The sequence below is a fragment of the Athene noctua genome, chromosome 3, assembly GCF_965140245.1.
Source record: "Athene noctua chromosome 3, bAthNoc1.hap1.1, whole genome shotgun sequence".
Lineage (NCBI taxonomy): Eukaryota > Metazoa > Chordata > Aves > Strigiformes > Strigidae > Athene > Athene noctua.
The window spans coordinates 9065794-9087646 of record NC_134039.1 but is presented as its reverse complement, the minus strand read 5'-3'; positions in this window follow the sequence as shown (position 1 = coordinate 9087646).

Sequence of the window (21853 nt, the reverse complement as noted above, 5' to 3'; positions counted from 1 at the left end):
ATTCATTCATTACTTCCCATTGGCAGACAGGTGTTCAGCCCTCTCCAGGCAAGCAGGGCTCCATCATGCATAACAGTTACTTGGGAAGACAAATGCCATCACTCCAAATGTACCCTCTTCCTTCTTTCCCCAGCTTTATATGCTGAGCATGACTTCATCTGAAATGGAATATCCCTTTGGTCTGTTGGGGTCAGCTGTCCAGGGTGTGTCCCCTCACAACTTGTGCAGCCTACTCTCTGGTGGGGTGGGGTGCGAAGCAGAAAAGGCCTTGACTCTGTGTAATCACTGCTCAGCAATAATGGAAAACATCCCTGTATTATCAACACTATTTTCAACACAAATACAAAACATAGCCCCATACTAGCTACTGTGAAGAAAATTAACTCTATCCCTGAAAAAGCCAACACAGAGATATTCACATAAATAAATGCTAATTTCTAAATTGACTCTCACACACCCAGGACAGTGTAAAATATATTTTTCTGTATCCAGTAAGTTGACTTCCACTTTGTATCTGTTCCACATTTCAACTTTCTTTTTGGAGATGACTGTTATGCTGTCTGCAGTGCATTAAAATGCATTAAATTGTTCTATCAGCCTGAATAGGATTATGGTCAAGGTCCTACTCACTTAACACTCTTAAGAAACTGGAAGAAGGAAATCCTATTCTCATAGGAATAGTAATACTACCTACTGAAACTATCAGGAACATATATTCCATTTACTGACTTTAAAGTCAACTAGGAGAGATTTTATGTACAAAGTCTTACTTTTGGAACAAATTAATTTTAACAGTAAGACTGTCTTTTCTGTCTCCCTTAGTGCTATAAAGAATGCCATAGAGTACTGCAAGGTAAAATTTTCACTTACGCTTGAACCTGCAGGACTGCAAGCTATCTTCAATGCCTATTTGGAGCTATACCTATCTCAGTCCAGGCTACCTCAAGTGATAGATCCACTCCCAATCACAATGCAGATTTCCTGCTTGCATTCTCTTGAAGAAACTAAACAGAAGGGACAACTAAGGCTGTAATGGTTCCTTCTGAAATGTCTAAGCTTGTGTAAATTAATTGCCTTAAAAGACACAACATCTTGTACAAATCCCAGTTAACAACTACCAAAGATAAATTAATTCTGAGCAGGAAGATTAAAGATCCTGTGGGCCACCATTAATTCACTAAGCAGCTCACTCTTCGTCACTCTTCTATTTCTCTTCTGCAATTTTTCTCTTGAATTTTGTCAAAACGCCTGAGGAAAATTTAAATTCTTGAAAATATTTTCCTACAGTGAACAGAGCTTGGAAGAATTCATCTCATTAGTTCCTGAAGTCATTGTGGAAGAAACCAGGATGAGTTTGAAGGGAAGATTCTGTGGGATTAGATATGAAAATCCTAGCTCAACAATTTTGATCCTTATCCTCCATTTTTTCAGTCTCTTCAAAAAGTCTGCTTGACTGGCAATTCATTGTTAACTACTGCTTAATGTCCAAGATGTGTGTGCGCCTTGAAGGGGCCAGGTGGATGACAGATGAATGAGCGGGCTATTCTGGCATCATTTAGAAAAACTCTCAGTATGACTCTTGTAGTTGATTCAGCTGCTCTCATCCATGTGAAGACGTTAATATAAGCAGTTCTTACAGCCCTCCACTCCTTAACCTTGCTTGACTCCAGCCATAACCCTTCTCTCTCCTTCTCACAGTACATAATTTCTGTCTCCCTGCAGATTTCCCTCAAATGGGGTAGCTTTCACTTATTTCACTGACTATTTTCTCCTAGAATAGGAAGGAAATTTGTAATTGTGTCAATCACTCCAGGGGCTGCAATCCAAGCAGTGAGGAATCTGCTCTATCAAAAGTAAATAATTATTCTGCAGGACATTCTGCAGATGGGCAGAGCACAGGAAGTGTTGTTGTATGGCATGAAAATAGTCTCTCAACATAAAGTACTTTTAGTTGTAGAGGGAAAGCAAACAAGGTATTCACTGAGGATGGGTATTTGGCATGGGCTTCCAGATTTGGAATGCTACCAGCAAGCACTGTACAGTTGGCAGCTTTATGATGATATAATTTGAAAAACTGCAAAGATTCTGATAACTTGTTCAACAGCTGTGTCACAGATCAAATGTTTTAACAAAATCTTATTCAAGTCATATTTATCCTTTCCCATACAATTCCAAGCCCCAAAGTCTGTTTATGAGATTAGTTCAAGCTCCATAACCATGGTCAATAGGAGCACAGTGAGAGGTATTCATTAGATCTAACCTATTAAGGGACTACAGCTCCTCAACATCTACTGAACTTAGTGAAAGATAAATCCTTCCCCTTTGGGATGCTTCTGATGATGCATCCCACACAAGGAGAGTATTACAGTCACAAAGTCTGATTGATGTACAGTCGTACAGTCCCAGAAGACTGGTAGTACTGCTATCAATTTCACTGGACAAAAGATAGACCAGTGAATTGAAATGTTTCCCCCATCTTCCAAGGGACAAGCGTATTTTCTTATGAAGACCTTAGTTTTAATTCAGTACCGTTCAGTCTTTTGGGTAGTGGTAATTTTAAGAGATTAAAGCCGTATCAGCTCTAGCATACATCTTAGTTGCAAGGAACTATTTAGTGTTCCATTTAGGAGTAGGCTATATTCTATGAAGGTAAGTTGTAACACTCACAAAAGTCAGATGAAAAGGTATGGAAGGACTGGTATGCTTTGATACAAGCAATTTGTGAAAGGGAGAAAACTCACTGGCACTTCTACAAGAGCAGGTCACAGTTAACAATGGAATCAAGCTCAAGGTTATTTATTATACCTAGCTCTCTAGTGCTCTATTAAGGGCTAGTTCTCATGGGACTTGGAATGTTATTCTATGCTGGGTTTGTGTGTGGCAGGGTTTTGGTAGCAGGGGAGGGGGCTACAGAGGTGGCTCCTGTGAAGAGCTTCTAGAAGCTCCCCCAGCTCCAAGTCAGACCCACGGCTGAGACAATTAGCAATGGTGGCTGCACATCTGTGATAACATATTTAAAAAGGGGAACCTGAGAGGAGGAAGAAGAGTAAGGGAAATAGCTATGCAAACACTGAGGCCAGCTGAAGAAAGGAGGAGGGGGAGTTGTGCTGGAGCAGAGACCCCCCTGCAGCCTGCGGTGAGAGGACAGGCTGTGCCCTGCACCCATGGAGTTTAACGGTGGGGCAGATGCCCACCTGCAGCCCATAGAGGACCCTACGCTGGAGCAGGGGGCTGCACCCAAAGAAGGCTGGTACTGTGAGGGCAGCCCACGCTGGGGCAGGATGGTGCTGGGAGGACGGCAGCCTGCAGGAGGGACCCACACCAGAGCAGTTTAGGAAGAGCTGCAGCCCTGTGGGAAGGACTCACGTTGGAGAAGTTCATGGAGGACTGTCTCCCATAAGAAGGACCCCACACTGAAGCAGGGAAAGAGTACAAGGAGTCCTCCCCCTGAGGAGGAAGGAGCAGCAGAAACAAGGGGTGATGAATTGACTGCAACCCCCATCCCCTGTCCCTGCTGCACTGTTGTGGGGGAGAAGGGAGATAAATCGAGAGCAAAGCTGAGTCCGGGAAGAAGGGAGGGGTGGGGGGAAGGTGTTTTTAAGATGTGGTTGTGTTTCTCACTGTCCTTCTCTGATTTGACTGATAAATTGTTGCTGGTGGTGGTGTTCAAACTAAATTGATGTGTTTTTTTTCCCAAATTGAGTCTGTCTTTTGCTCGTGACCATAACTGGTGATTCATCTCTCCCTGCGCTTGTCTTGATCCCTGAGGCTTTTGTTTTATTTTCTCCTCCTCATCCCTGGGGGGAAAGGAGTGAGCAAGTGTCTGTGTGTTGCTCAGTTCCTCTCTGGACTTAAACCACGACATATTCCTATTGTACAACACAATTCTTTACAGCTCTATATTGATTTCAAGATTCTATATTTGTGTTTGTAAGGTATTGTAACCCAACACATCAGGTGGGACTTTTGCCATCTGAGGTACATATGAATTCCATCGAAGTCAGAAGCAGGAAGGTGATACTTTAATTACTTTGAGCACTATTCTAATGTCTTTGCAATATAAGTATTTCCTGGACCATATCCTGTGTTTTCAGAGTTTCTTCTTCCTGTTTGGGCTTTCACTTGATGTTAGTCGAGACTTTTAAAAATTAACTCTGATATTTATTAAATATTTAATTGTGCATCATCGTGCAGCTTCAGGGCATGCTGAAGGGTATTGCTATGATGTTTTATTGCTGGTGTCAATGAACGTGGTAATATTTTGGATGTGTTTGCTTTGGAGTGTTCATTTTACATTGTTTCCCTACTTATTTTCCCTTTTCTGGATGCTTGAAATGCTGGGGTTTCAACCCCAAGCCCCAAGTTAAGGTTGACATATGGGTGATTCCCACAGCCCTTCCCAAAGGGGGGTGAGTTTCCCTTTAGGCTCCCCCCCAGGGTGCTCCGGCCTGGCAGACAGAGCCATTGGGTAAAGGAGCCCCAGGTGTCTGCATTGAGTAACCCAAGGTCAGGTGTCCACTGAGGGATCAAAGCTGGGACCCCTTGCAGGAGGGGCAGTGTCTGTGTGTGAGGTGGGTGCCCTGTGCAGAGTTCCCTGTTGGGGAAGGACCTCCTGCCTCCCTGGGACTGGGCTCCACTCAGGTCTGGCTTTTGTAAATGTGGGCTGTGTAGAGATTCAGTGTGTGGCTTCCTTGGTCTGATGTGTTTGGCTTGTTGACTGGGTTGTCTCCCATCCCTTCTATGGGAGATGCATTTCACCATTTATTCCACCCATTGTTGGTCGTGGGGTGTCGTTGTTGGGGTCAGTGGGATTGATGTCAATTATGTATAATGTGACTGACTTGTTTGTACCCCCAGTGCTCACCCATGTACTGACCCTTTTGTATCAAATACCATCTGGTTATTGGTTTATCTTTATGCTGGCCGTGTCCTTTATGCTAGGCCTGATAATTGGCAAAACAATGCTAAAATAGATCTTTTTGTACTGTAAACAAAACAAAATTTGAATCATAGTTCTGCTTGTTTCTGAATATTCTCTGAGTAAGACGGGGTTTTAGCGGAACAGAAAATCACAAGCACCTTCTGCACAGTTAGATGTGGGGGGGTCAGTCTTGGCCTGTCCTTACTCTTGGCAGGACATGAAACAAGATCTGTTCTCAAAGCCATTTATGCGTGTTGATATAGGAATGATCCTGACCAAAGAAGCTCTTAATGTCAAGACTGGAAAAGCCTCCTGATGCAGAGGCAGTTCATAGCAAGAGAGGACCTAACTCTCAACTATCTGATCAAGAAAATGTGGTCTTGCTACTAAATCTTTCTTTTAGAGCAACTTATTTTGCATAACTGTGCTTCCATTTCTGCCAATAAATTGAAGCTGTATGGCAAAGCGTGCCAAGGAATTTTTCGGTGAAAGGTACCACTTAGGACCATAGCTTGCTATCAGTAGTCACAGGGAGGACATTTTTGTTAGGTAGCTTGCGATGTCACACATTCATATCACGAACTTTACATTTGTAAAACTGAGAGTGGAAATTGGCCAAGTAAACAGAGAGTCCATTACTGTAACTACTACATGTTGTTACTCATTCCTCAGTGGTCAACTTAGGCTAAGTCCATTCTTTATATACTCCTACAGAATATTTACAGATACTCTATAAGAACAACTTTCTCTTCCCTTCTTTTTTCTCACAGCTTTCTGCTAGCTTTGTACTGCACATCATTTCTCTCCCCTTCTCAGAACAAGGTCTGTTGACTTTCCATTTGCTGATGCAAGGTGGAGTAATACAGAGAATACACAGAAACCTGAGACTTATAAGTTTATTCACATGTACTGAAATATGCTGCTCAGCCATTAAAAACTTTTGTTACAAACTAGCCTCAGAGAGGAATGAGTTGAAGAGGCCAATAAAATCTTTGCTTTGACTTTTGTTCAGTTAGTATGCTGAAGCCATTAAATCTTAGTCGTGTCACACAGGTGGTTTGTGTACCTTCTGAATTGTTTGACTGATGGAAAGAAGACTAAACCAGGGTAAAGATCTTGGATCCCGTCTATCTTACTGAATTTAATATTGAATAAGATTTACATTTACCCTGTCATTGATGTTACTTAAGAATCACTCCATTGATACCATTGATGTCAACCACGGGAGGAGAATTTGGCTTCCCCTGGGCTACTCAGTCATGGAAGAGAAGCTGACTTGGACCAAATAATAGCAAAAATCAAAGCCCCATGGGTGTTGGCTCAGTTCTTCAGAGCTCAGGGATGCACTGAATGACCGATATCTTTTTTCACTCCTGAAACAAAAGCTTTAATATATTTCCGCAGTTACGGGAATTTGGTGGTTTGCTTTTTTTTTTTTTTTTTTCAAACTGGACACCAATAAACAATTAAAAGGAAAAATGTTCTTCTCACTTTAATTTCAAAACTAGAATGTAATGGATGTCTCTCAAACATATGGCTCTGTCAGGAGAAACCGGCAGTCAAGCAGACAGCATTCTTGAGTCTCTTCCCCTGTCTGAATACATTGTTCTTAGTTCAGGTAGGCAGTCAAGTCAAGCTGATGTCTATGTCAGTGCAGAACACGGGTTTTGAGAGGGAATGCAGAATTTCTTCCCACATTTCATTATTTTTAAATCATGAAAAGATTATAAAGACAGTATCCATGTTTGTAAAAAGAGATCGTGGTCTTCTGAGCCAATGTACTTATATTTTTATATACCTGCTCACAGGTACTGAACTGTGCACAGCTGCAGTTCTTCTGGAGAACTGTAGGAGTCACTGTGTCTCAAGAAACAGAAAGTTGCACTGACAAGGCACAAGATTTGCAGTCAATAACGACCAGCAACAAAAGATTTTAGCGATGAAGAATAATTGAAACAAATCAAACCAAAACAAAAACATAGAGTTACTGGATTTGTGAGTTGTTTCTTTTATTAACAGTGGTTTAGGGAGAAAAAAAGCGCTCATTTTCACAGACACACCTGAGAGATTTAAGAAAGAGAACTAAGGGGTTAAAAGAGACAAAGCCCATGTGTTTCTGGATGAAAGTTATCATTCATCCAGGATGAGACAGAAAGTTCGAGAGATCTCTAACAACTTCCCCTTTGAGAAAGTCATTCTTTATCGGTTTAATCTGAGGCTTCTTGCATCTCCCTTTGAAGCATCTGGTACTGTCCTTGAGGCCAGACAACTACTCCTGTGTTACCTTTAGCATGTGATGAACTCAGTGTCTGCTTGGCTGTATGTCTGGAAAGAAAGGGAACTGTGGTGGTGCAACCCCTACCCCTTTCTTGGGCTGCTCGGTGTTTAGTGCAATTTCCCCCCCCGGGTCACATGCCAACCCAAGATGAACAGGGCAAGGTAGTGAATCAGAGCATAAAGTCACTTCCTTAATGCTCCTGACTCCGATCTTCCCCATCGCTTGAAAATGGACTACATGTCAAGTCAAATGAATTAGGAAAGACAGTAGACCAGAGTGTTAAGGTGACCCCTTGGCCCACTTGGTTTCTGCTCCCTCCTCTCCAACCAATTGAGAACAATGACAAAGGCAGCGGACCAAAGTGTTAGGGCACTCCCTTAGCACACTTGGTTTCTGCCTCCCTCTCTTATTGCTTAAGAACAAGAGTAACAATCAATATCTCCTGACAAGTATATCTGTACTTGGGTTGTGGCCCAAAGGGGGTGATACCAGAACTCCCAAGACTGAGCAAGTTCTGGGCTTGCACAACTGGTAGAAAGGACCGGCATATTCCATCATCAAGCTGGGCTGAAATGGAAAAGACCCTGATGAAAGTCAATTATCTCAGACCCTATAAATAGTGATTCTAAACAAGAGCCTTTGAGCTCTCCTGTATCGCAGTGGGTTGTGACCAGCATCTCCCCTGAGCTGGGATGCCTCTCAGGCTCAAAATTCTTGAAGTTTAAAGATTATCTACCCACAAAGCCAAGGGAAAGCCAGGGTGAAGTAAGACTTCTTCTTGAATCTCAGTTATTGCCTATTGAGAAATACCAATGCGCTGTGAGATTTGCTTTAAACTCGGGAAGAAGAACATTTTAATGATAGACTAGCCTCTTCCATCCACCTCTTTACCTATGTGTTTAACTATGCACATTTGCTGTCATGAATGTGGATGTCTATATATTTCATTGAATATCCAAATATTTGTGTTGTTTACGTGTGTGTGTATGTTTTGTGTTTATACATATATATACATTTTGATTTAGAATACCATGCAGTTAGTGTGAATCTCGTCATTCTCAAAATTGTAATTAAATTGCTATTTTAAACATAATATATTCTACCAAATCACCTTGTCAGTCTTTAAATGTCACCAAATTAAGTGTTGCTAAAATTCAACCTTTTGATCCACTTCATTCATTTAATAAATCTTAAATTGCTATTAATATTAATCATAACCATGTCAAATATTTTCACCTGCAACAGGAATGAACATGCATTTTATTCCTGTATCTTCCCAATTACAGCAGAAACAAACTGTCTTTACTGACACCCTAGGAGCCAAACTATGAGTTAAAGACAAAAAAATGCCAAGGACATTTTGCTGCAGAACTGAATTTATTCTTGTCATATTTATCTGGATATGTCACGTTCAGTTTCCAGTGAAGAAATATGAAACCATGATGTTGCACTTCAGATCCATTAACCCAGGGGAAGTTTAGAAAACACCTATTCTTTGATCCCCTTCAAAGCTCCAGATGTCACTGCTAAGAATATTTTATCTCCAGAACCACATGCTCTCTAGCAGTAGCAGCTTGCAGCTGTCCAGCCACATATGATTAAATGCATTCACCAAAACCAAGGAGATAATTTTGTGCCTTAGGCTTTCTTGCCAAGCGAAACAAAGAGACCTCACTAAAATTCATTATCAACACATCACTAATGAAATATTCTCTTGGTAGCTCAAATATTTGTGTTTTAATAGCTAGTTTCTGAAGCCAAGATAACTACCATAGTCTACCACAGTTTTTATGCAGGGTTGTGCATCGAGGAGTCTGTGCTTCTGTATCTTTGGCAAAGTATATTTGCCCATGTGTACTGATGTAGCTTTTTATCCCATGCTACTGCTTCCTTCGTTGAGGATGGTATGTTTAAAAATTAAAATTAAACCCTGCAGCATATAAACTAGACAGAAAGGACCATGTGGCTGATTTCCACAATCTCCCTGTGCTATAATTCAGAAGTACCAGGAAAGAATGTTTCTGCAAAAAGAATCTGTATCCCCATTTTCTCTCTTCTTCGTGTTTGGTAGTATGGTCCAGCCTTGATATAGTAAGAGAGGGGTGCAGCAAGCAAAAAGATATTTGCCACAGGCTCCTTTGAAAAAAAGTCTGAGAAGGTCCCCAGCTTCATTTTTTGCCTTAAGTGTTACTTCATTGCTCTATGTATGTCCTATGGATACAGGAACATTACAGAGTGGAAAAGTCTGGCATTGTTGGTTAATCTGCTGCAGGCCTTGTCTATCTCTGAGCATCTTCTGCTTTCTCTTATGGTTCCTTCCTCAGCACATTCTCAATGAAGTCAGGGTGATTAAAGGTAAAATAAATGAGTGTAAAAAAGACAGTAGACTGCATGACTCATTCTAACCAAAACTTGTTTTATTAAGGTCAGTAAATGTATTTTTAAAAGCTGTTTTTGAGGCTGTATGTGTTAAAATTAGAGCTCTGTGTCTGGTCTGTCAGCAGAAAAATTAGCTATTTGTGAAAGCCTTTTAAAACACCGGCTGATCACAATAAGTGACTGCTTCCACACTGGTCTTAAGGTGGTTTCCCCTAAAGCAGAAGGAGCTACATGAAGCTCTGTGCATCACATGGGCCTTTTGGTCATATCTACCTACATTTCTAAGTCCAGTATGGGTTTAAACTAATTTTTCTGTCCAGATTTGTCTAACATGCATATTGCACCCATGAGCACACTTCAGACTTACACCCAGCTCTGTAACTGTTTGAAGGAGTCTGAGCATACTCAGGATCCTGCTGTCAGTCATATGGCCTGTGTACTCAAGGTATGAGATATCCCAAGCTCATTTCTTATTAAGAAGAATATAGATTGCTTGGATGTGAGTTACACCCAGCCATGTAGACAGGAAGCATATTGGTCACTGCTCAGCCACCCTTTGTCTCACAGGGTAGATGTAATAATAAAAGCCTTTTGCTGATTTGAAAATTTTTTGACAACTCATTCTATTGGCTTTGGCCATCCCTTGGCAAGGGATGAGTTTCACCTTATAGTTCAGGCTTTGGGAATCTTTTTCACTTTTTTTCTACACAATGGTATTAAAACCAAGCTGCATATGCATCTTTTGTAGAGCAACTTAGCTCATTCAGGCATAAAGTTGGGAATGCATTGCGATAAAATTTTATTTAAAGGTCTTTTTGTTGGTCTCTGTTGTCATTCATGGTCTCCCTATTTTATGGTTATGTTTTTCAAAGCCTATTCCCATCTGTGAGTAAATAGCTAGGGAACATCTGCTTAGATATATACCTGTGAGGGTTGTAAGACTTTGAAGAGGTTATACTTCATAGTATCAAATAAACAAGTGTTTGCCCATTAATAATCTTAAAAGTACCTTACAGTGATGGAGAGTAAAATCCCAACTTTATGTAGCAAATGATATGTATATGATTACATTTTTAACATGGTGAGCTCACATGCAGCTTGTTCCATAAGACTGAAATTCACTGCTGTGTTAATGGGACCACATAAGCCCTGCAAAAAATACTCATACATAGTGTGGTGGTTTGACTTTGGCTAAATGCCAGGTATCCACCAAGTCGCTCTATCACTTCCCCCCCTTTTCCCCTTGTTTTTTCAACAGGGCAAAGAGGGGGAAGAAAATAAGATAGACCAACGCTTGCGGGTAAAACAAAAGCAGTTTTAATATAAGCAAAGCGAAGCAAAGGTCCACACATGGAAGCAAAAAAAACCCCCAACCAAACAGATTTATTCTCTGCTTTCCATTAACAGGCGATAATATGCGTAGTGGTTGCCTCGGAGGACCAAGGGTGACCCCACCCCCTTCCTCCTCTCTCCCAGCTTTATACTGGGCAGACGTCACATGGTCTGGAATATCCCTTTGGTCAGTTGGGGTCAGCTGTCCTGGTTGTGTCCCCTCCCAAGATCTTGCCCACCCCGTCCCACTGCAGGGGGGAAATATCGGAAAGAGCCTTGGTGCTGTGTAAGCCCTGCTCAGCAGTAGCCACCACACCAGGGTGCTATCAACACCCTGCCAGCTCCCAGCATAAACCACAGCACCGTGAGGGCTGCTATAGGGGAAAACCGATTCCACCTCAGCCAGACCCAGTACACATAGCCATTTGCTGTAAAGTTAAGTAGGTAATTCAGTAGGTTCTCTGTAGCCAGTATTGTGGCATCTGAGAAAGGTGGTACTGCATTCTCTGTGTACTTTCTCATGTAGTCTTTGCTTTTTGCTTGCTGTAAAGGTACCTGGGCAGCTGCCATTTTACGTTTCTGTTAAGATGAATGATGCTGCAAAACAAAAAAATCAGCACAGTTAATTTGTGCACACTTTTATTTATCTTTGCCCCAAATTGGTTTTTTTTCATCCATTGAGATAAAATGGGTCTAAGGGGAGAAATACATATTCTGGGCTGTCAAGAACATGTAACAAGCATTCTTACTTAGTTGATTGAACTGTTTTCATTGATCCAGCTGAAATTAGCCATAGTTACTTTTGGCTTCATGCTGATTTGTGGAGAAATTACTCTATAACTTTTGGAGTTATAAAGCAGGTATGTTTTATTCAGCGCTGGGCGCATGGGGGATCACTCCACCACAAGCATGTGCGCCGTTTGCAGCTCCCGTCCAGCTTATATGTTACAGAATAGTGCATATTCATAGAACGCCTATACATATACATAGTCTACCCCCGCCTCCCCTCGCTTCTCATGGCAATCAGGTCTCCTCCCCTTGCGCCTGCGTATTGAGCTCCTTTGGCCTTGTTCAGTGGTCGCAGATTTATGGGCGAGGGTCGCATAGATGAAGTATCTCCTCTTCCTCGCTGATGAACTTTTCACCTTGTTGTTCTGCACAGTCTCAGTTGTTTCCCTGGGCCCTGGCCAAACCACCAGGTCAGTTTGTGCTAGAATCTAGGATGATTTGTTGCTGGAACATACAACTTCAAGGACCACAAGAAACTTCTCTTTGGGCTAGGAGATAATCGCCTATACGCCTCCCCTTGTTTTTGTGCAGACCTTGCACCATCAATCTAAGATTGTTTAGACTCCCTGTCTCAATGCAGTATGAGATTCAGTCTGTAACAGTACTGGAAATTGAATAATTTTAATGTGAATAATTTGAATGTAAACCTCTCTGACACTTCTTCGTTTTTTTTCATTCCAGTGGTTTATTCTTACTCTACCCTAATCAGAAATAGCAATCAGGTTCTTGGAATATAGACAGATGAAAAAGGGGGAGACTTCTTAAAACTGTCTCTTTAGTCTGTATCCAGCTCCTTTCCTTCCAAATAATTTCTGCTGTTTCTTAAGTTTGCTTTTTTTGGTTAAGACTCTTGACTTGGAAGACTTTTAGAAAATTGATCATTTGCCTTCCCAGGATGCTGAGCAAAGAAGTCCAGCTGTGCATTCGCATGGTGCTGCAGCATCATGGGAAAACAGCATTTTGTAGTCCTGGTTTGAAGTCACACCTGCTAGAATATATTTTATTTTTACAGCAGTATACTTACTTCTTTCAAACTTGGTGCCTTTCAGCCCTGGCCTCCCTGATGCTGAGAAACATTGGAGCAGCTGGCCTGCTTTATAGGACTTCCTCATATGGTAAGATGAAATTTTAGATAGAAAAGGTCATGTTTAGAAAGAGAAGGAAGAATGCGAGATAATAGGAAACAGAATACAGTGACATTTGTCACCTTATAGGCCACAGGTTTTCCTCTCTGCAATGCACTGGAATGAAGCTGCACAAAAAGAAAGGAAGAATATTTGGGATGATTTGCTCTTATTCAGTCTTACCAAACCTGTCCCTGACCTCCTTACAAAGCATTGGCTGATCATCTGTGTCAAAGGGGATGCTGAAAATCCAGTCTTGGCCTTCGAGGTCACTGAGTGCTACGTATATTTTTCATTTTCCTTTGGTTCCTGTACTTTTCATAACCACTATTTTTTCAACTCAGTGACTCTAAACAGAAGTAGAGTTCACTAGATAGTGCAGAATTGCTTTGTGGTTCCAGTCTTAAGACCAGTGAATTGTAAATTGGCCACCTGACCATAGTGGGGCCAGAATTTCATGGTTTGTGTTTAAAAAAAAAATGCAAAGAAACAGAAACCAAAGAAAGAGAGCCTGCTTCTCTGCTTACCCATTTATCTTGACAGTCAGGGTTTAACACAGCCTAAAAGGAAAAAATTGGATGGTCCCTTACTGAGTTGTTGCCAGATTGTATCTGCAGCCAGCCTTTATTACCACTTCTGGTTTGCTTCATGCACCAGAATTATTAGCCTTAATTAACTTTATTATTGTGAAAGCAGCTAAAAGCATGAACCAGATCAGGACTCATTTGTTCCTAGGTACTGTGGATCAGATTCTTATAGAAAATTAAATGCCCGATTTAAGCAAGTACTTCCTATTAGAAATTGTTCATATACTAAAAAAAACAAAACAAAACAAAACAAAAACAAAAACCCCCAAACAAACAAAAAAAAGCCACAAAGAGATTTTGTACAATATGTTAAATATAAAAACCGAAGGATAATACTAGAAACAGCGAGGTGGAAACAGCTAAGTAGGACGTAGATGGTTGAATATATTAATGGATCTGTCTTAGCTGAAGCACCTAGTAAAGGACTGCTCTTGAATAAAGGCATGTAGTTTGATTTTTTGTTTGAACAAATGTGTAGGGTTTTTTGGTTAAAAAAGAAAAATACAGAAAATAGGGAAAAAAATATTAGGAGTTCTATAATAATTCTTTAATAATAATATGCTATAATTGACCTCAAGTTAGACATGTCTATTATAAATAACAAATATTTACAGCACTTAATGTAATGTATTTATTATTTTTGTGGTGAGGTTCTAGTGATATACCAACCAACTGATCAAAACATGGCCTTGGATGATAAAAGCTTCTCATGCAACCACTGCTTTGATGCAGTGCATCAAAGAGCTGGTGACCAAAGGCAGCTGTGTGGAAAGTTGTGATAGAGGAATATATGTTTGCTATGTGAATATGATTATAAGTATGTAATGAAAGATTGAAAATAAGATTGAAAGTTCTGTGCATTGAGAAGAGAAAGAAACAACAAAAAGTAGTTCGGAGTTTAGCATTTTAATAAATGTTGGAAGTTGTTCTGTCTTCTTTCCCATTCTCTTTAGGAAAAGGAGTGTGGGAAATCCTGCATTATATTTCTGCTCTTAGCACTTGCTTGTTGGATCTGCAGCAGTCACAGAACTGCAGGGTTCCTTGGTTTGTCTGTCTCTAAAACGATGCTAATATTCCTTGAGTAGGCTACGACTCGATCTACTGGGGTTATTTTCAGATCTCATACATATGAAATAATGTGTGCAGATTATGGTATCCTTTTATTACTTAACATTGTTCCAAACCTGACTAGCCTGACAAATAAGCCAGCAGTCTACTTATAGCATAAGTTCTGCCAAAATTTTATTTTTATTCTTTCCTTTTCCAGAGATCTTTATATGTATGATTCCTAATAGAGACATGGTAAACCTTTACTGGATTGTTTCCTTTTGGAGATTATAGTTTGATTATAGTGAAATTCACTATATATTGCAGCAAATTGAAAATATACAGAACTTTGGTCTGAATATATATTATTCTAATGTAACTTCATGAAGGTCTATTAACTGAAAGGCGGCTGTCATAAAGCTGTATGTGTAACTCATTGTAAACTGTTCAGAGGTGTTTTCTACCAGCAGTTGGGTAGCTTTTTATACTGCCTTTATGTACTTCTGTCAGTTAAGACAACATACTTTTTATGTATCTGGATTGATGTTTATATGTGTTACACACTTTGATGCCAGTGCCTGTGTTTTGGTATTCCTGCCTATTGAGTATTCATTACTTGACCCAATAAGGCTGTAATATTATCCCTTAAAAACTGAGTTAGAGTCAGCTACCATAACGCTGTTCATGATCCCAGAATATGAATGTAATCAGCCAGCAGTTTCAGCCAGCAGACTTGAATGAGTCATACGCTTTGGTCTACTTTTTATGGTTGTATAAGATATATTAATCAACAGTGCATGCATGTTTAGAAAATACTAGGCTCAGTCAGGCTATGCTTTGAGATTTTAATTTTTGACATTGCTTTGATGATTTTAACATCATTTGGTCTAGAGGGTGGTTTGCTCATCATAGTCTGATGATTTGCTTATGATTTAATCAAGCACTGAATTCAGAGAGGAATGTGACTGCATCTGGCTTCCCTGAGAGACATTACTATTTTTAAAGAGATGGAGGGACAGTCAGTAATCCATGAACATGAAAGCTTTGCAATCTTGTTGCTTTTATTTAAATTCATTGTAAATAAGTTCATTATCTGGTGTTTGTACTAAGGGTGATTATGAAATCAGTGATGAATAAGGGACTGTCTTTACCATTTATGAAGTCTTAATAAAACCCTGGACCACTCTTTGCAATGTTCAGCACTGCAGAGTATCAAGACAGTGGCAAGCTGGTCCTCTGACAAACTTCATATTCTATTTGAGGCACTGGTAGCACAAAGTGTCTGCTTAGAAGAGATGAATTTCAGTGCCTAGTGTTAGAGGAAAAAGCACTCTGGCCTGACTGGTATAGAGAGGAAGGTGCCTTAATCTAAAAGATCCTACAAGAATTTACAATATCAATATATAAGATTTTAAAAATTTTTACAAAGTATTGGGAAAGGATTTTTTTGTGTTTGCTTGAAATTTAGCAGTAATATGAGATTGTTCATACAGAATCATTGGTAATCTCTGCGCAGAGAACGAACTATATTGGTCATTAAAATTAAATTGACTTTACAAGGTTTTTATTTCAAAAGGTTGCAAAGTGAATGTGGCTTTACAGCTGTTCATCAGTTGCCAGTGTGTCTTCCATGTTTCTTTTTTAATATCCTATGTAACATTTAGTCTACGTCCAGTTTCCATTATACATAGCAGCTAAAACTCCAGACATCACTGATAATTTTTATATGACCTCATTCCAAAAGTAATTTTCTGGCTAATTATTACTGCTTTGGTTTCAGCCATAAGCCATAACTAAAATTATAATCTTGCCAAGATAAACAAGGTCAAAAGGTGCTTTTCTAACTCTCATGAACAAATTCGGACATGTGAATTGTTACGCTGCCCATGTGGTTCTCCTCTGACTGAGATTAACGTTCCCTAACAGAGTCTGCAGAATTCCCTGGGAGTTGTTACAAGAACATGACTGAGGTGGTGAATTTACATACATGCCAGTGAGTTCCTAATTTATTCTGGGGAACTTTATTGCTTATGGTAATCAGAAGGAAATTCAGTTTGGCTCAGATTCCAGATCGTATTTCAAGGGATGACAGCTAAACTGTAAGCAAAAACTATTTTGACTATCCTTTCACCTGAAGCTTACTTTTGATACTTCATAAAATTTTTTGTGCAATTACAATACAACAAAACCTTATGAGCTATAGGTCAAACATCAATTATTGCTAATATTGTTTAATATATCATACTACCTATACATATAGCCCTTTATAGATTGCAAGAGAGAACTCCTTACCTTTACATCCTATTCTGGTTTGGAATGGTAAAAGCAAAAGAAGAACACTTCAAAAAATCATTTCACTAGGATGACACATTTTCAGACAGCTGACTCTTGGACAGGTCTCGCAGTGCAGTCTGCCTGTTCCTTTCCTGCCTTTATTGACTTCTAGTAGACATAAAGAAGTGCAACAGTTCCTGGTTTTGTTCAAACTGCATGATTCTTAAAAAAAAAAAAAAAAAAACAAACCACAAAAAACTTACTTGCATATAGTGAATTTTCAATACCTTGTGAAAAGAGTGCTCCCTCTGTGAGAGAGCAGTGTGCTGACAGGGAAGAGCTATCTGTTAACTGTTGGTGTTGGCAGTGTATTTATAAGAGTCCCTGAGCCCTGTAAGGAGTGTCTTTGCAGTTTAGTTTACTATGACCAACAAAAGAATGAGACAGAAAATAAGTGGAATGAAAAACAAGATCAGTAGTGGCAAGTACTAGGATTTTGAAGGTGATGACTGGCAGTATGAGGAGGTTGTATAACATAGGACAGTAGCAAGTCTTTTCCCTGTGATCTCTCTTCAGAGAAAACATCTTTTCCACCATTGATTCTGAGTAAGTTTTTATCAGAACTGCTCCTGATAGGGAGCTGAAACAACACATACTGCCTCTCAAAGGGTCAACAATGAGCAACTGACCATTCTTAGGTGTGTGATATTCAGCTTGTTGCTCAAGACTTCTTTCCTGGATAAGCTACTATGCGAAGAAGGCAGCAGGTTGACTCCAGAAAGACTGAGCTTTCTCAGCATCTGAGATGCCTTCTAGTCAGTATTCAAATTTGAATGTGTTGAGAGAAAGCAGTTCTTAGTGTGTCAGTGAATGGTTTACATGGGACTGAATATCTAGGCCAAGAATCTAGCTGACAGTGTTAGATTGGTATAAAATAACAAAAGTCAGACATGAAAAACCCTAAAACATGAGGATGTTCAGACCGCGTCTGCAATGTTACAAGCATTGGTCTCTACAGTATGCTTCCTATTAATGTTTTCAGTACTACTGACCACTATTTATTGACTTGCAAGCATTTTTAGTAGTGGATAAAATTGCCATTGCTTACTCATCTCTGACAAATCCCAAAGGGTGGTGATTGCAGCTATGGTTTTGTTGGGGTTTTTTTTAGGTTATTCCTATGATGTGCAGAGCTCAGTTTTATCATGTTATTAATTGAATGTCTTCAGTTACTCAGAAGCACCACAGTAGTCTATAGCATTTTGTAAATGCCTTCTGTATGTTGAACACATCCTGCTTTCATACTCTTTCTGTTGAATACAAGCCCTAATGTTTCCCAGTTCAGTCCTTGTGAAAAGAAAAGCTAAGGTAGTCCATTAGAAAGAAGCTTAACATAGGAAAAACATAGCAGTTGCATTTTTAGGACAGTAGTGTGTGTAGGTTTTTTCTTTTTCCTTTTTTTTTTTGTTGGTTTGGTTTTACTATAAAGGTAATATATCTTCAGAGTTAAATGTAATGAAGCTAAAGAACAGTATCTTGTTAAACTTCGGACTCTTACTGTAAGGATTTTAAACAGAACTATAACATCACTGAATGGCTGCAAGGTAAAGCAGACCCTAACTCTCACTGCCCTGTTTTTATTGTCTAAGCTGAGTGCTGTGAAATTGGTAAATGCTTGGTGCTGACACTGAAAAACTATTTATAATCTAATTCATTTTAGGGTTATATTAAAATGATCAGATTCCATTTTGATTATGGTATCACAATCATATTTGTTGTTCTTACCCTGCTTCTGTAGCTGTTTCCATTCAACAATATTTAGTGGCCTTCAATGTTGCTTGCAAGAGTTTACTCTTTAGTTTTGAGATGTTTATTAGCACTGTCCTGTACAATTTTGATCTAATTTCCTTAACTAGAATATCATCTGAGTTTGTAAATTATATTTTTTGTTTAAAAGCCTATAACGTAGCAGGTAAGAGACATCTTTATTAAAATGTATTATGGTTTTATTGTCCCTTTATCTATATGCACTCTTTTTACATAGCCAAAAAAATTCAGCAGTGGTAGAATATGTCATGCTACATAGGATATTAAAACAAACAAACAAACAAAAAAAGGATTGGTTTCTTAGATTCTGGTATAAATCACTATATTTGCAATGACATCGGTAGTGCTGGTTTTTAAGACATATTTAAAGGTAAATTCAGAGACATTTTATGTGAGAGCTTTTCAATACAGGTGGTTCGCCTTCACCTAAAGATACTCTTTACTTGCTCTATATGACTTCAATTCTGACTCCTTATGCAGATGTTTTTGTCTGAAAGATCCAAAATTTGTTCACCTTTAATGTTAGCTTATGTCCTGCTACCAGAACTTTGTGTAAATTGGATATTTTCCTCTTGCTATACTTTGTACTACGGACCACTTCCACTTGCAGTCTACACCTTTGACTTCTAATTTAGGCTTATATGCCTTTCAGATACTGCTCTCATCTTGTTGTAGCCACTGTCTGTCACATCTCCCTCCACAGCATCTCCACAGTAGTACATTTCCTAGAAATCCCTCCTTTATGTCCTGAATTCCTTGGCTTTTTTCTTTCTGCTGTTCATTTTCTCCCTTACTAACATCACTGCTTCAGATAGTGTAGTTCTTTTGATCTCGTCTCTCCCATCCTTTCCATTCTGCCCACTTCCCCCTTCTTCAAAACATCCAGTTCACATTTTTCGTGTTCATGCTAAGATCCTTCTCTATCCTTCTTTGAGTGCATCTACATTGCAATCAAAAGGTGTGTTTGCACAGTGTGCCAACCTGCACAGTCTTCTTGGGTACACACAGAAGGAATGTAGGCAGGAGGCCAGTATAGCAGAACGGGCCCATATACAATGTGCACTTTCTTGGCTTACACAAGGCCTCAACCATCGGGGCCTATTACACCCTGAATGTTTTGGGTCTGGCTGCTGGTAAAGGTTCAAGTGTCAGTGTGTATGTGTGTTCCTGACCATGGAGTGAAGCTTGGTTCCGGCCCATACATTATTTTAGATCTATTTTTGGGGCTAACTGGTACACATGCTTTCTCCAGGATTATGCAGTTTTCTGAACAGGTTTTCATTTCAATGAGACTCTTCAGCTTGAAGATGGAAGCACTTTATTCATGTTGTCTTTACTTTGAACTGAGAAATGATCAATTACACTGGAAATTATATTGTCCTTTTTTTATTCTTTATGATGGGGCAGATTTGGAGTGGGACTTTCTGTGCATTTTATCAGGAGGAGTAGCTTGGGGTGGCAACAGATAATTTTAATGAGGTTAACCAATCCCAAACCATCTTTTCTAAAATTTAATACATTTGCACTGAGTTGAAAAACTTCATATCGGTTTGAGAAGGCTTAAAGACAGAACGGAAAATAAAGGAGAGAATTGAGGACTGAACCACTATAGTTCACATTGCACAGGTAATTGAAGTACTTCTATCTTATTCAGTTTTTAGTTAAATATGAAAATACAATCTGAATTTAAGTACTTTGCTGAGATCATAGAATCATAGAATGGTTTGGGTTGGAAGGGACCTGAAAGACCATCTATTTCCATCTCCCCCTGCCATGAGCAGGGACACCTTCCACCAGCCCAGGTTGCCCAAAGCCCCGTCCAACCTGGCCTTGAACCCTTCCAGGGAGGGGGCAGCCACAGCTGCTCTGGGCAACCTGTGCCAGGGCCTCACCACCCTACAGTAAAGAATTTCTTCCTTATACCTAATCTAAATCTACCCTCTGTCAGTTTAAAACCATTATCCCTTGTCCTATCCCTACCTTACCTGATCAAGAGTCCCTCTCCATCTTTCCTGTAGCCCCTTTAAGTACTGGAAGGCCGCTATAAGGTCTCCCCGGGTCCTTCTCTTCTCCAGGCTGAACAACCCCAGCTCTCCCAGCATGTCCTCATAAGTAAGGTGCTGTAGCCCCCCTCTAGATGTCCATTCTAGATCTTTTCTGTAAATATATACCTTTGTATAATATTACAGTGAAGGATGTTTGAGAATCTGGGGAGTTTCTTTAACAGCTACACCGCCAACCAAAGAATTTTGCTTGCTAAATGTCAATTTCATTCAAGCCAACAAATGACAGAAAGAGATTGAGAATTAGTTTATGTCTGCATATGTTTAGGTTTGACTAAAGTCAGTGGTAAAACCCCATGACTGTATTTCACATACAGATTTTAAGACCAGGAGGAATCAATAAGATCTTTTCTGGCCTACTCTACAATGCAGAATGTAAAATTTAATTCTGTAATATTTGCACTGAATCTGTGTTCTGGTTGCTCTTACAAGGATAGTTGTTTGAAACTTGCAAAGTAATCTAGCTGTTGTACAAGAATGAATAACATATAGACCCCTGGCTGAATCATGTGGGCTCTGCAAGGAGACAGATTAGGAATAAAAAGTTGTAAAGGTATATTTTTGTCTTCAAGGTAAATAGATCTGAATCTGAACAAACACAGCAACCAAATCTGTTGAGTAGGAAGGTGCAATTTTTATGTAATCACTTTTGGAATAGAACTTCCAATATTCCATAGTTATCCAATTTTTAGTTAAATGAGTACAACCTGACTTCATGTACCTTTCTGAGATGTCCATTTTAAATATTTTCTGTAAAATAATGCATTCACCTTTCCCACTTGACCTTTCGACTTAAACCTTCATGTTCTCCTGGTCTCTCCTTGTTCTCACAACAGCAGTTCAAATTTTATTGTCACCTTTTGAGAGTTTCCCCACTTCATCACTGTCATCTCTTCTTAGGCATTTCTCAAGACTATGTATCTCTTGATTCTAACATGAAGTGTATATCTTTTTTGTTTATCACTTTATTTGGCTTGCTGTCTTTTGTTTTCCCACTGGAAATGTATGTTGTCTTTCAAACAACACGTAAGTCATGTTATGCCGAAGAACAAACTGTCACTGAGATTGAGAGCATTGTGTTCTTAAAGTACTCTTTGCACTTGCCTTCACTACTCTTTGTGTGCCTTCGATCAGAAGTTAAAAATCTGACTGTACCAGTACATGCAGATTCTTGTTCTTTCCTACTACATTTGACAGGTAGCAACTGTTTATATTTGGCTTTGGGCATTTAG